The sequence below is a fragment of the Geotrypetes seraphini genome, chromosome 7, assembly GCF_902459505.1.
Source record: "Geotrypetes seraphini chromosome 7, aGeoSer1.1, whole genome shotgun sequence".
NCBI lineage: Eukaryota > Metazoa > Chordata > Amphibia > Gymnophiona > Dermophiidae > Geotrypetes > Geotrypetes seraphini.
In genome coordinates this window covers 110,225,393-110,237,504 of record NC_047090.1, presented here as the reverse complement: position 1 = coordinate 110,237,504, position 12,112 = coordinate 110,225,393, and the positions used below count along the sequence as shown (strand labels likewise).

Below are 12,112 nucleotides of genomic sequence, written 5' to 3'. Positions count from 1 at the left end.
ACGTGTGCCCACCATGCTTATAAACATTTGCACATTCAACTTTTACATAACTCAGTAGCCAAACCTCAAATTTCAGATGGGTCAATGGGCCAACTGAGTGGACATATGTAATCCCCACATCTCCCCCACCAAAACCACACCTCTGTATCAACTTTCAATACATGAGTTGATGGAGATTTCCAAGCCCCATCAGTTGCAGAGGTCCTCCGGCAGCAAGAAGAGTTCTCTTTCCTACTTGCTCCAGCCAATAGAACTGTTCATGTGCTACCCCTGCCCTGCCCTCACCCCCTCCCCCTCCCCCATGCTCGGTTTTCATGCATGCGCAAAAACTGAACAAGTGTGGCAGGAGAAGACCAGTGCAATAACAGCTGTAGACTGTGGCTCTGGCTGGAGCAAGAAGGAAAGAGAGCTGCTCTTGCTACCGGAGGACCTCTGCAGGTGGGGCTTTGGGGGATCCCCACCAACCATAACAAGGGTGTGAGAAATCTGGGTGAACCTGAGCCCAAAGTGGGTGGGCTAAGACCTACTTGGGACCACCCACAGCTACGCCACTGGTAAATGTGTAAGTTTAGCAGAACTGAGTGGAAGCAGTCTCAGGGACACATTGGTGAAAATTTAGCTGCATGCACATAAATTTATCCAGAAAATTTGTACATGTTAAAAGAGCAGGTGTAAATGCAACTACAAATTCACTGGGGTGATTTTCAAGTAGAAGTACATACATACTTTAGTTTTGAATCTCCCCTTTTTGGACTCATCATCACTGAATATCCTTGTACACTCGCTGATCATTTCAAAGATAGACTATTGCAACTCACTCTATAAAGGAGTAGCTCTTAAAGAAATCCTTCAATTACAATTAATTCAAAACACCTCAATTAAGATTATAACGAATAAGAAAAAATTTGATCATGTGACACCTCTTCTTAAGGAAGCCCATTGGCTTCCAATTGTTCACAGAATCTCCTACAAATTATCAATATTAACATTCAATATATTAACAACTAAAGCTCCATCATTCCATATATTCCTACTAGAAGTTTGAGATCAGAGGACAAAAATCTTCTAGTAATTCCACCACTTAGTATAATAAATACAAGACAAGATACGATCTTTGCGGTTACAGCGCCCAGAATATGGAATTCCTTACCATGATTTATTAAGGAAGAAAAATTGCTAAGTAAATTTAAAGGACTGCTAAAATGCTGGCTGTACAAGGATGCTTTTGAGTCCTAATCATCGGAGTCTCTTTTGATCCCATTCGTTGCTTAAACTCACTTGTCCTCTGTCTTAGGCTCTGAGAAATTGAATTAAATTTTTTTTTTTTTTTAAAGTTCTTAATTTTCTATTATACTTTTATCAATACTTTTAAAAATTTCTTACCCTCAGTTTGTATTTTCCTTTTATGTATCCTTTACTATACTTATTGTAGTTGTCCCTACTTCCCTTATGTACTGGTATGTCATGTCCATGTATGTTGGTTTTAGTTAATAATTAAGACCCTGTTTTAATTGTAAATCGCTTTGAATTAATGATATTGCGATACATCAAAATTTTAATAAAAACTTGAAACTCTAATGACTACACATGGAAAAGCATGCATGTACACTTTTTGTGTGCACACAATTAGAAAATTACCGTATTTTCCTCTCCATAAGACACGCTCCCCCCCCCCCTCAAAGTGGGTAGAAATGTCGGTGCGCCTTATGGAGTGAATGTAAACCCTCCCCCCCCCGATATCTTTCAATCTTACAAAACTGTGACGTTTTCGGTGGGGCTGCACGCAGTAGCAGCATGCTGGTCTCCCTCGTGGACTGAGGCTCCATTGGGTTAAAGGGCGTGTGGAGACAGGCAGCTACTAACTGGCCGGTAGAAGCGTGCGGCTGGGGAGTGGTATTGGAAAGTGTGCCAATTTGATGGAGGTCAGCGATGGGGAGATTGACATTTGGCTTGCCAGGTTGAGAGCGACGCATCGTGAGCAGCTTGGAGGGTGTGTGTCGATGGAGGAGGCAGCTTGCAGAGGCATCCTGCATACTGTCGAGGGTGCAGTCTTTCAGTGTTGCCATGAAGACCAGAGATGGGGAGCGGCCGGCGCCTGCAGCTGACGGAGCCGGAGACGAGGGTGTTGGATTCAAATGCAGCATACAGCCGATGAGTCAGCCCTGATGGAAACAGCTGACAGTTGGGCCCTGAAACAGCCCACCTTCTCTCCTTGGCCTTCTAACTTCGGCCATTGGGCCCATCCTGCGTCTGCCTCCTTGCCTTCGGCTGCTTCAGGACCTGTCACTGGTGATTGAGCCAACCATGCAGAGATCTCCCAAGCTGCTTAATTAACTGATTTAAATTTACCCCTGGTTTATTTTTGTTTATTTTTTCTTCTTCTTACATTTGTTTTTGTTTTTATTTATTTTATTTTTATTTCATACAATTTTTTCCTCTGTTTTTGATTCTCTTCCTGCTCTCTTCTTCTTTATTCGATCTTAATATTGTTTATTCTTTTTCCCTTATTTGCCTTGGAAGCCTTCGCTTTCCACTCGTGTTCTTCTCTGTCAGGCCCTGCATCTTCCTGGGCACTGAGAATCTCCAGGCCGCGGCAATGGGGCTCTATCGAGTTTGTCCCGAGTCTGCTTGAGCGCTTGAGGAGGAGCAAGAAGCCTGTGAACTGGATCCACAGCAATCACCACTTCTCAGAGCTGATATGAAGAAGGCGCGGAGACCAATGCTCCAGGAGCTCCTGACTGTTTTGTAGTGGGTTATATCATTTATAGCCGGGCTTTAATTGGTAGCCAGAAGTATTGTCAGAAAGCAGGGCTGCTTTAAGGTTCTTCTCCAGACATGGGATTATGTCCCTCCACTAAAGACTAGTTTGGCCAAACCTGGAAAGAGGTACAGTAACTGCTTTATATTACAAAAAAGTGTGGGCACCCCTGCATTAGGGTTTGATTAGCTGCATCTCCTGTTGGTCCAGATTAGCCTGGTAGGGCAGGGAGGGAAGAGGGCAGGATGCAGAGCCTGGCAGGAAGTGAGGGGGGCTGGGTGCAGAGCCTGGTATATATTAGTACATAATTTGGTTCAGAATAATTTTTTTCTTGTTTTCCTCTTCTAAATCTAGGGTGCGTCTTACGGAGAGAAAAATACAGTACCTTCCAAAGGGGGTACTCAAAAAGGCAATTACTTTAAGGCTATTTGATAAAGGAAACAGATGCTTATGTGCCTTTATAACATAGGCTGTCAGAGCCGACCCCAATATCTTGTAAATGCCAACATACAAATTTATACTTGCTCTGAAGATAGTGTAAATGTGTGCGTGCTACCCAGGATCCATTACAGAAGATGCTCCTACTGCCTTTCCTTGGGGTTCCTAAATGGAGGTACCCAGTTGTAGAAATGCCTCATAGTGACTAAAAACTGGCAGGCAAGTTGTACATTCACTGGCCACCAGAGAACACACACTGCCTTCAAATATTGACCCCTATATATTTTAGAGCTATTACCAATATCCAACTCCCGTAGCATCTAATATAATCACTCTTTTAAAGTTAAATATCAACACAACTAAGGAGACATTCTACAAAAAGCTTGAACACCCTAGAAACAGATTTGAAAGCTGAATTCTATTCATTTAAATATGTTCGAGATAAAATATTTATAGAACATGACAGCAGAAAGAGGCCATAGGGGGTCTTTCTAGTTTGCCCATCTACAATTCTTCTTTCTCCTCAAAGATCCTGTGTTTGTCCTATGCTTTCTGGAATTGAGACACTGTCCCTGTTTCTATTACCTTTACTGGAAGGCTGTTGCACTTACCCTTCAATCCCTAACAAGGCTGCTCAGTTTTATATGGGAAGAAAGGAGAAACAATCTGAGTGGTTAAGTTTTCATTGCAATTCTCACCCATTCTTTAATGTAAGGCAAACTATAACAGTACCATTAAGTTAAACATTATTATCTCATGAAGAATTCATCTCAACACATGTACTTACAAAGATATACTTGACATTTTGATAGAACTTTATGAACAAAAATACTTTGACTATTTGCTTATTCTTTCATCCTTCTTCCAGTTTAATCAGAAACAGTGCTGGAATCCTTGTAATATCAGCTTTCACTTGCAATTACCCAAGGAGTTTGTTCCCTCTATTTTATCTGACTTCACATTCCTTACCATTCTTGATAGGATCACTGCATCAACAGTTCTGCAGCCAGAAGCCATACTAGCCCCTGCACCAGGTTTCATTCAGAATGGTCCCTGGTGTCATCCTTGTAACCATTATTCTCCCACCCTCCCAGGGGTATAAATGCTGCCTTTCCAGCATCCCCAGCTGACCCTAGAGCAAAATTCTACTACAGATCTCTTTGCATAAAAACAGTTTGGCTTGGCCCCGGAGCAAACTCTGTAGTCTTTGCTTGTTCTGGAAACCACAAACAAAGCTATTTGACAAAAATTAAGAGAATCGTCAAAGCTGTGTTCACAAATTTCACTCCCTTGGCTTCTCTAAAATAGTATTTTTCTCAAGAAAGGCCTCTTTGTAAAACTTTCAGATTCAATAATACATTGTTTGCCCCAAAATGCTTTTTGCTCATAAAACAAGTCCACATCAAGTAAACTTTAGTTTAGAGGTTCATGCTGACATCCACTGCTGATCTGCAACCTTCTTCCAACTTCAACAAAAACCATACAATTTGCATCAAGAAATATGATCATACACTAAATTACTCTGCATTAACATAAGCATAAGAGTAATTTTCTCACTCTCTTACTATCTGAAACAGAGGTTACATCATTAACCAATTGCAAAAAACTCTGAATAAGATGGTGAACATAATGGCTCTGGGGGGATCCTTGATAAAGCAAATTGTTGCGAAATATGTCGGATCATGTAACCCAGTAGCATACTAAGCTAAGTTTACAATTTATTTGATTATGTTTAAATAGAATAATCTCAAGGAAACTTCTAAAACTTCTAAAAAGATTATGGCGGATAAAAAGTTTACCTAAATAACTGCAATAAAAGAATGTGGGCCAATGAGGAATAAAAACACCGGTATCCCTACCGCTATTGAACATTACTAAGGGTGGAGGAGGTGTACCTGAGGCCACATTTTGCCAGATTTGAAATACATGAGAGCATGTGGAACAACTTGTAATTTTGTGGAGAGGGATGTTGGATACTGTGGAGGTTGGGTGAAGTATTGGAGACTTGTGTTGCATAACTCCCAACCATTAATGAAACAGAGTTAAATAGTGCCATCTTTAGTTTAAATCAATAAGGCCATTAGGAGACTGATTCAGTAAGAAACAGTACACTGTGTTAAGTTTTTAACACAGAAAAACCACATTAGTGCATATCGTCACCGCTTCCACAAATGGGCTATGCAGTAAACAGCACAGCTTTTCCACATTAAAAATTTAACACAGCATACATACAGCAATAGCCTTTAAGGGCAGTAAAGCCCCTTTCAAACACCTACCTCAAATTAGCCCTCAAGAATCAAAATAAGTCAATAGAATCATAACTCATAAAAATCTCCATAGCCTGGCAGCAAGCCAAACAGTTGGTCACCACTTTACCTGAAAAAGGCCCATTAGAGACCTGTAGTTTACTACCTATTTTATTCCTGTTGCACATGTATAAATTGTTTGAAAGGTCTATATTGAACTGCACTGCATAGCATCACCTCTCGATTAAAGCCTTGATTCCAGAAGTTTAGATCAGTGTTTCCCAAGTTTGTCCTGGAGTATCCATCCCCTTCCAGACAGGTTTTCATGATAGCCACAATGAATATGCATGAGATTGATTTGCATGCACTGCCTCTATGATATACATATTTCTTATATATATACAGTGGTGCCTCACACAACGAACTTAATCCGTTCCAGGAGCAAGTTTGTTATGTGAAACGTTCGTTGTGTGAAACGCGTTTTCCCATAACAATACATGTTAAAAAAAATAATTCGTTCTGTAGCATAAAATATGCTAAGATGACATAAAAAAAGATAAATTTTTGGTTATTATTTTTATTTAGATACATCTAAAAACATAATTGTTTTTTAAAACAACACACATTTTTTAAATTTAAAGACAGACTAAGTAGAGTCTAATTTTACAGTGAGAGGGCAGAGTCTCAGCGGCAAAAACTGGGACTTAACTGTTCATTTTTTTTTTTTTCTACCGTGTTTCCCCGATGATAAGGCAGGGCCATCAAATAAGACAGCCCCCCCTTTTTAGAAAAAAATGTAAAATAAGGCACCCCCCCGCAAATAAGCCACCCACCGATACCTGCGCTTACCCGAATCGGGTGGTACGGTGGGTGACTCCGTGTGGTCCCTGGCACCCCCGACACGATCGGGGCAAGAGGGAGCTCAAGCCCTCTTGCCCCCCCGACTCCCCGACACGATCGGGGCAAGAGGGAGCTCAAGCCCTCTTGCCCCCCCCGACTCCCCGACACGATCGGGGCAAGAGGGAGCTCAAGCCCTCTTGCCCCCCCGCCTCCCCGACACGATCGGGGCAAGAGGGAGCTCAAGCCCTCTTGCCCCCCCGACTCCCCGACACGATCGGGGCAAAAGGGAGCTCAAGCCCTCTTGCCCCCCCCGACTCCCCGACACGATCGGGGCAAAAGGGAGCCCAAGCCCTCTTGCCCCGCCGATTCCCCAACTCCCCGACAATATCGGGCCAGGAGGGAGCCCAAGTCCTCCTGGCCACGGCGACCCCCTAACCCCACCCTGCACTACATTACGGGCAGGAGGGATCCCAGGCCCTCCTGCCCTCGATGCAAACCCCCCCTCCCCCCAACGACCGCCCCCCCCAAGAACCTCCGACCGCCCCCCCAGCCGACCGCGACCCCCCTGGCCGACCCCCACGACACCCCCAACCCCCTTCCCCGTACCTTTCTGTAGTTGGCCGGACAGACGGGAGCCAAACCCGCCTGTCCGGCAGGCAGCCATCGACGGAATGAGGCCGGATTGGCCCATCCGTCCCAAAGCTCCGCCTACTGGTGGGGCCTAAGGCGCCTGGGCCAATCAGAATAGGCCCGGGAGCCTTAGGTCCCTCCTGGGGGCAGGGCCTGAGGCACATGGTCGGGTTGGGCCCATGTGCCTCAGGCCCCGCCCCCAGGAGGGACCTAAGGCTCCCGGGCCTATTCTGATTGGCCCAGGCGCCTTAGGCCCCACCAGTAGGCGGAGCTTTGGGACGGATGGGCCAATCCGGCCTCATTCCGTCGATGGCTGCCTGCCGGACAGGCGGGTTTGGCTCCCGTCTGTCCGGCCAACTACAGAAAGGTACGGGGAAGGGGGTTGGGGGTGTCGTGGGGGTCGGCCAGGGGGGTCGCGGGTCGGCTGGGGGGGCGGTCGGAGGTTCTTGGGGGGGGGGCGGTCGTTGGGGGGAGGGGGGTTTGCGTCGAGGGCAGGAGGGCCTGGGATCCCTCCTGCCCGTAATGTAGTGCAGGGTGGGGTTAGGGGGTCGCCGTGGCCAGGAGGACTTGGGCTCCCTCCTGGCCCGATATTGTCGGGGAGTTGGGGAATCGGCGGGGCAAGAGGGCTTGGGCTCCCTTTTGCCCCGATCGTGTCGGGGAGTCGGGAGGGCAAGAGGGCTTGAGCTCCCTTTTGCCCCGATCGTGTCGGGGAGTCGGGGGGGCAAGAGGGCTTGAGCTCCCTCTTGCCCCGATCGTGTCGGGGAGTCGGGGGGGCAAGAGGGCTTGAGCTCCCTCTTGCCCCGATCGTGTCGGGGAGTCGGGGGGGGCAAGAGGGCTTGAGCTCCCTCTTGCCCCGATCGTGTCGGGGAGTCGGGGGGGCAAGAGGGAACCAGGCGGAGAGAGGGCAGTTAAGCGCAGTGCCTGCGCGGAAGGATGCAGCTCGGGCGACTTCGTTGTGTGAAACGAAGTTCGTTGTACGGATCAAGACATAAAGTTCGTTGTGCGCAGCGTTCGCTGTGCGAGGCGTCCGTTATGCGAGGCACCACTGTATATATATATATATATATTCATATTCATTTTGGATATCGTGAAAACCTGATAGGCATGGGGGTTCTCTGGGACTGACTTGGGAATCACTGGTTTAGATCACCTAAATATATCAGACACCAATCTTCCATGCTACATAAGAGATGATTCTAGAAAGACTTAATTAATGGCAGCTTATGATACCATCATTCATTGAAATTTATTCAAATTGTTGGAGATAACTACATTTCTCCCTCCGTATTTGCGGTTTCTGCACTCACAATTTCGCTTATTCACGGTTGTTGGCTTTCTGGCTTCTCCCCCCAAATTACATCATCTAAACTGAAAAACCAGGAAGCAAAGTCATGGGAGAGCAATCAGTAGTGAAAAAGGACAGCAGGTAATCAAAGCCCTCTCTCTCCTCATTTTTTCGCTCTATTTTTTTCTCACCTTCCAAGGCTCGTGTGCTTATTTATCTAAGAACATTTCTCATACAATTGCAATCCCCCTCCCACAATCAATGCATGACCGCCTCCCATTGTGGTGATCTGAGGCGCTGCCTCTCTCCCCCTCCCCTTTTCTGCATCAAATTGCTATTTCACAACAATTGCCAGACGCACCAAAAAGTTTCAATAAGCCTAAACTACAGGAGAAAAAGGAAAGTCAATCGAACAGCTGGGCAAAAAAGGTGACTAAGCGCTGCCATAAATCTGCAGAGCAGTGAAGCGAGAAAGGAGTTCAACTTTCTACAGCCCCACAGCACAGCAAACCCAGCTTGATCCCCTTCTGTGCAAGCACCTCCCTTTTGGCATATGGTGATACGAGATTTGTGTTTGTTTTTGCCGTACGAAATCGGCCCTCCCCTCTCCCTTGAGCGTAAAACCTTCTTAAAGCTCGTACATACAATGAACGCATCACATTCATCTAGCATGCAAATAGAAGTTTGGTTGCAAAAGTTATTTGCGGTTTTGCCATATTCGCGGGTAAGTTCAGCCCCAATCACCGCGAATATAGAGGGAGAAGTGTAAATGTCTCAAACTGTGTGCCATGGCACAGTGATGTGTCCCGAAGAGATTCTGGATGTGCCACAAGAGATTCCAGAATTTTACTTAATTTTTACAAATTCCTTCCATAAGTATATACTAGAATAGATAACATGTACATCGTGTAGGCAAGAGTCTATCAATGTTATAAGCATCTGTGTGCGTAAGGATACAACTGCCCAGACAAGTATCATTCTTTGATGTGATTGATCTTTGAAAACTAATGGCAAGTAATTTTATTTTTATTAAGTAGTTATCGTAATATGAGCAACAAAGCAATCAAGGCTTTGTTACCATTTGGATTTATCTTTGTGAACTTGGATTTTCAGCTCTGAGAGAAATTAAAAAAGAATGCAATGAAATGTGTTTGTTGACCATCAAGCTGCGTTTTGAGTTAATTTGCACTCAAAAACAAGCACATTCATCACATTGATCAACAATTCTATTCTATCTACCCGTATATACTCGAATATAAGTTGATCCAAATATAAGACTAGGCACTCTCCCCCCCCATAAAAAATGGAGGAATAAAGGTTGACTCAAATATAAGATGGGAGAGAGGGGGTTAATATTCATGTGCCCTGCCAGGATCTGTGCCTGGTCCCCCCTCACTCCCTCCCCTACCAGGCTCTCTACTCTGTCCCCCTCCCTCCCTGCCAGACTCTCCACCCTGTCCCCCCTCCCTGCCAAGCTCTGCATCCAGCCCCCTTCCCTGCCCTGTGCCTTGTTCCCCCTCACTCCCGATGGTCCTCCACTGGGCCTGCCGTATGACCTGGTGGGCCGGAACAGAAAGGGATTCCTCCTGTCTCCTTTTGATTCTGTCAATTTTTTTTACCTCTCCCCCCGCCTCCTCCTGTGCACCTTTTTGAATCCCTGGTGGTCCAATGGTATACTGGGCAGGAGCGAGCTTCCCGTGCTCCTGTTCCGTGCTGAGCCCCTCCCTGAATGGCTTCCTAGATTTCTCGCAGCCCAGTGTACCATGCATGAGCGAGCTTTCACACTCCTGCCCAGCACTGGAGCCACTCACTGAATGGCTGCAGCGAGTTCTCATGAGTCCTGCAAGAACTCGGGAAGCCATTTAGCGAGTGGCTCCAGTGCTGGGCAAGAGCGTGAAAGCTTGCTCATGCCTGGTACACTGGGCTGCGAGAACTCTAGGCGGCCATTCAGGAAGGGGCTCAGCATGGAACAGGGACAAGAAAAGTTCGCTCCTGCCTGGTACACCGTTGGACCACCAGGTATTCAAAGGTACAAGGGGGGAGAGAGGTTAAAAAAAAAATTAGTAGAGTCAGCTGTGATTAGGACCAGGTTATCCCTCCTGTCTCAGCCCACCCCACCAGAACATACGGCAGGCTCGGTGGAGGCCTGTAATATCTGGGAGGGGGGCAGGTGGGCGATGACCCAAATATAAGCCGAGACCTTCATTTTTGGGTCATATTTTTGGCCCCAAAATCTCAGTTTATATTCGAGTATATACGGTACTTTAATTTCTCCGTTATTACAATTACATAGCTTAAAGAAATTAAAATAAATAACTCTCAAATTTTATTTTTTGTTGTTTTTGCAATTTTATAATTTCAATTATAATGTGTTGCAAAAAACATTAGCTCCGTTTAGTGTGCCGCAAAAAACATTTGTTCTGTTTAGTGTGCCAGAGCTAAAAAAAAGTTTGAGACACACTGGTCTATATCTATCCAACCTCATTCAGATTACTTGACAATCAGGCAGCTATGTAAAATGTAGCAGCATTTTTACTCATGGTATATAGCAGTGTTTTTCAACTCAGTTCTGGAGTGCCTCCTTGCCAGTCAGGTTTTCAGGATATCCATAATGAACATGCATTAAAAAAATGTACATATAATGAAGGCAGTGCATGCAAATCAAGTTTATGCATATTCATTGTGGATATCCTGAAAATCTGACTTACAAGGGGGGAACTCCAGGACCAAGTTGAGAAACACCGGTATACAGCTTGCAGCTTGAAAGAACATGTTAGGTTACTACCCAATGGTTACAACTCAATTTACAAGTAAACTTCCTCTAGGTGTGGATTTGTTTGGAAGAAAGCAGCTGGATAATGGAAAGAGGGGAAAATAGAACAATTAGAGTAATTAAAGTCAGATTTTCTTTCATAAAAGTTTACAACACACATTTCAAACCAAGTTGAATGTCACCACTCTACAAATAACTTGTTTATCTGAAAAATAAAGTTTCAAAACAATTATAAAATATCTGATAAACACTCAACACTAGGGTAGTTTTTAACAGCAAAATAACTAAGATACCATGCCTGTAAAGTCACTAGATAATATATTTGATGTAATTTAAGCTGTCTAGTAATTGCAGTCCTAAATTCTAAGCACTGCTTGTATGTAAGCAATTGAATCTCATACAGTATTATATGACCAGATAATTCTACTCTGGAAATATTTCCCATACTTCCAAGGCAGACTGCCACCTAAAATAGACATTGCAATTCAATGAAGACAGCTGATGCAATTTTCCAACATTAACAAAAAAAAACCATGGGGCAACATTTCACATATCCATTGGTAAATTAAGTACCTGTGTTCTCTCAAGGATATCGGTTTCTTTCTCTGGTTAGGGTCATGGACATAGGTCACAGAAACTGCTAAAGCCACAAATTCTTAAAGATAATCCAATTGTGTGTACAGTCTACTTCATCATTTTACATCACTGGTTCTCAATTGAGGCTTCTGGGACATCCTGCTATTTGTGTTTTCAGAGTATCCATAGTGAATATTCATGAGAACAGTTTGCAAATAATGGAGGCAGTGCATGCAGATATCAGTTACGCATATTTATTAAGGATATCCTGAAAACTCGATTATTTGGGTGTATCACAGGGACTAAATATCTGAACCACAATTATAACCAAGCCTCAGTAATAAATTAAGTACATGAGTGAAAACCATCTTTTTGGCAGACAAAATTGGGTTGAGTGTTTATTTGTTTTGGGTTGGTTTGTTTTTTAATAATCCTACAGAGGCCAAGAAAGCAAAATATTTGATTTCTATAAGAAGATATTTTAAAACCACAGAAACAGCTGTTCACATTACACTATTTATGTAGAGTAAATAAAGAAATTTTATTTTTATTAACCTCCTCATAAT

The 12,112-nt window shown here is 44.3% G+C and overlaps 1 protein-coding gene across 12 annotated transcripts in view; it reads right to left on the bottom strand.

The window, feature by feature from the left end:
* Nucleotides 1-12,112, bottom strand: part of SIPA1L1 (signal induced proliferation associated 1 like 1) — a 484,222-nt gene that overhangs the window by 217,710 nt on the left and 254,400 nt on the right. The gene's annotated exons all lie outside the window — the stretch shown is intronic.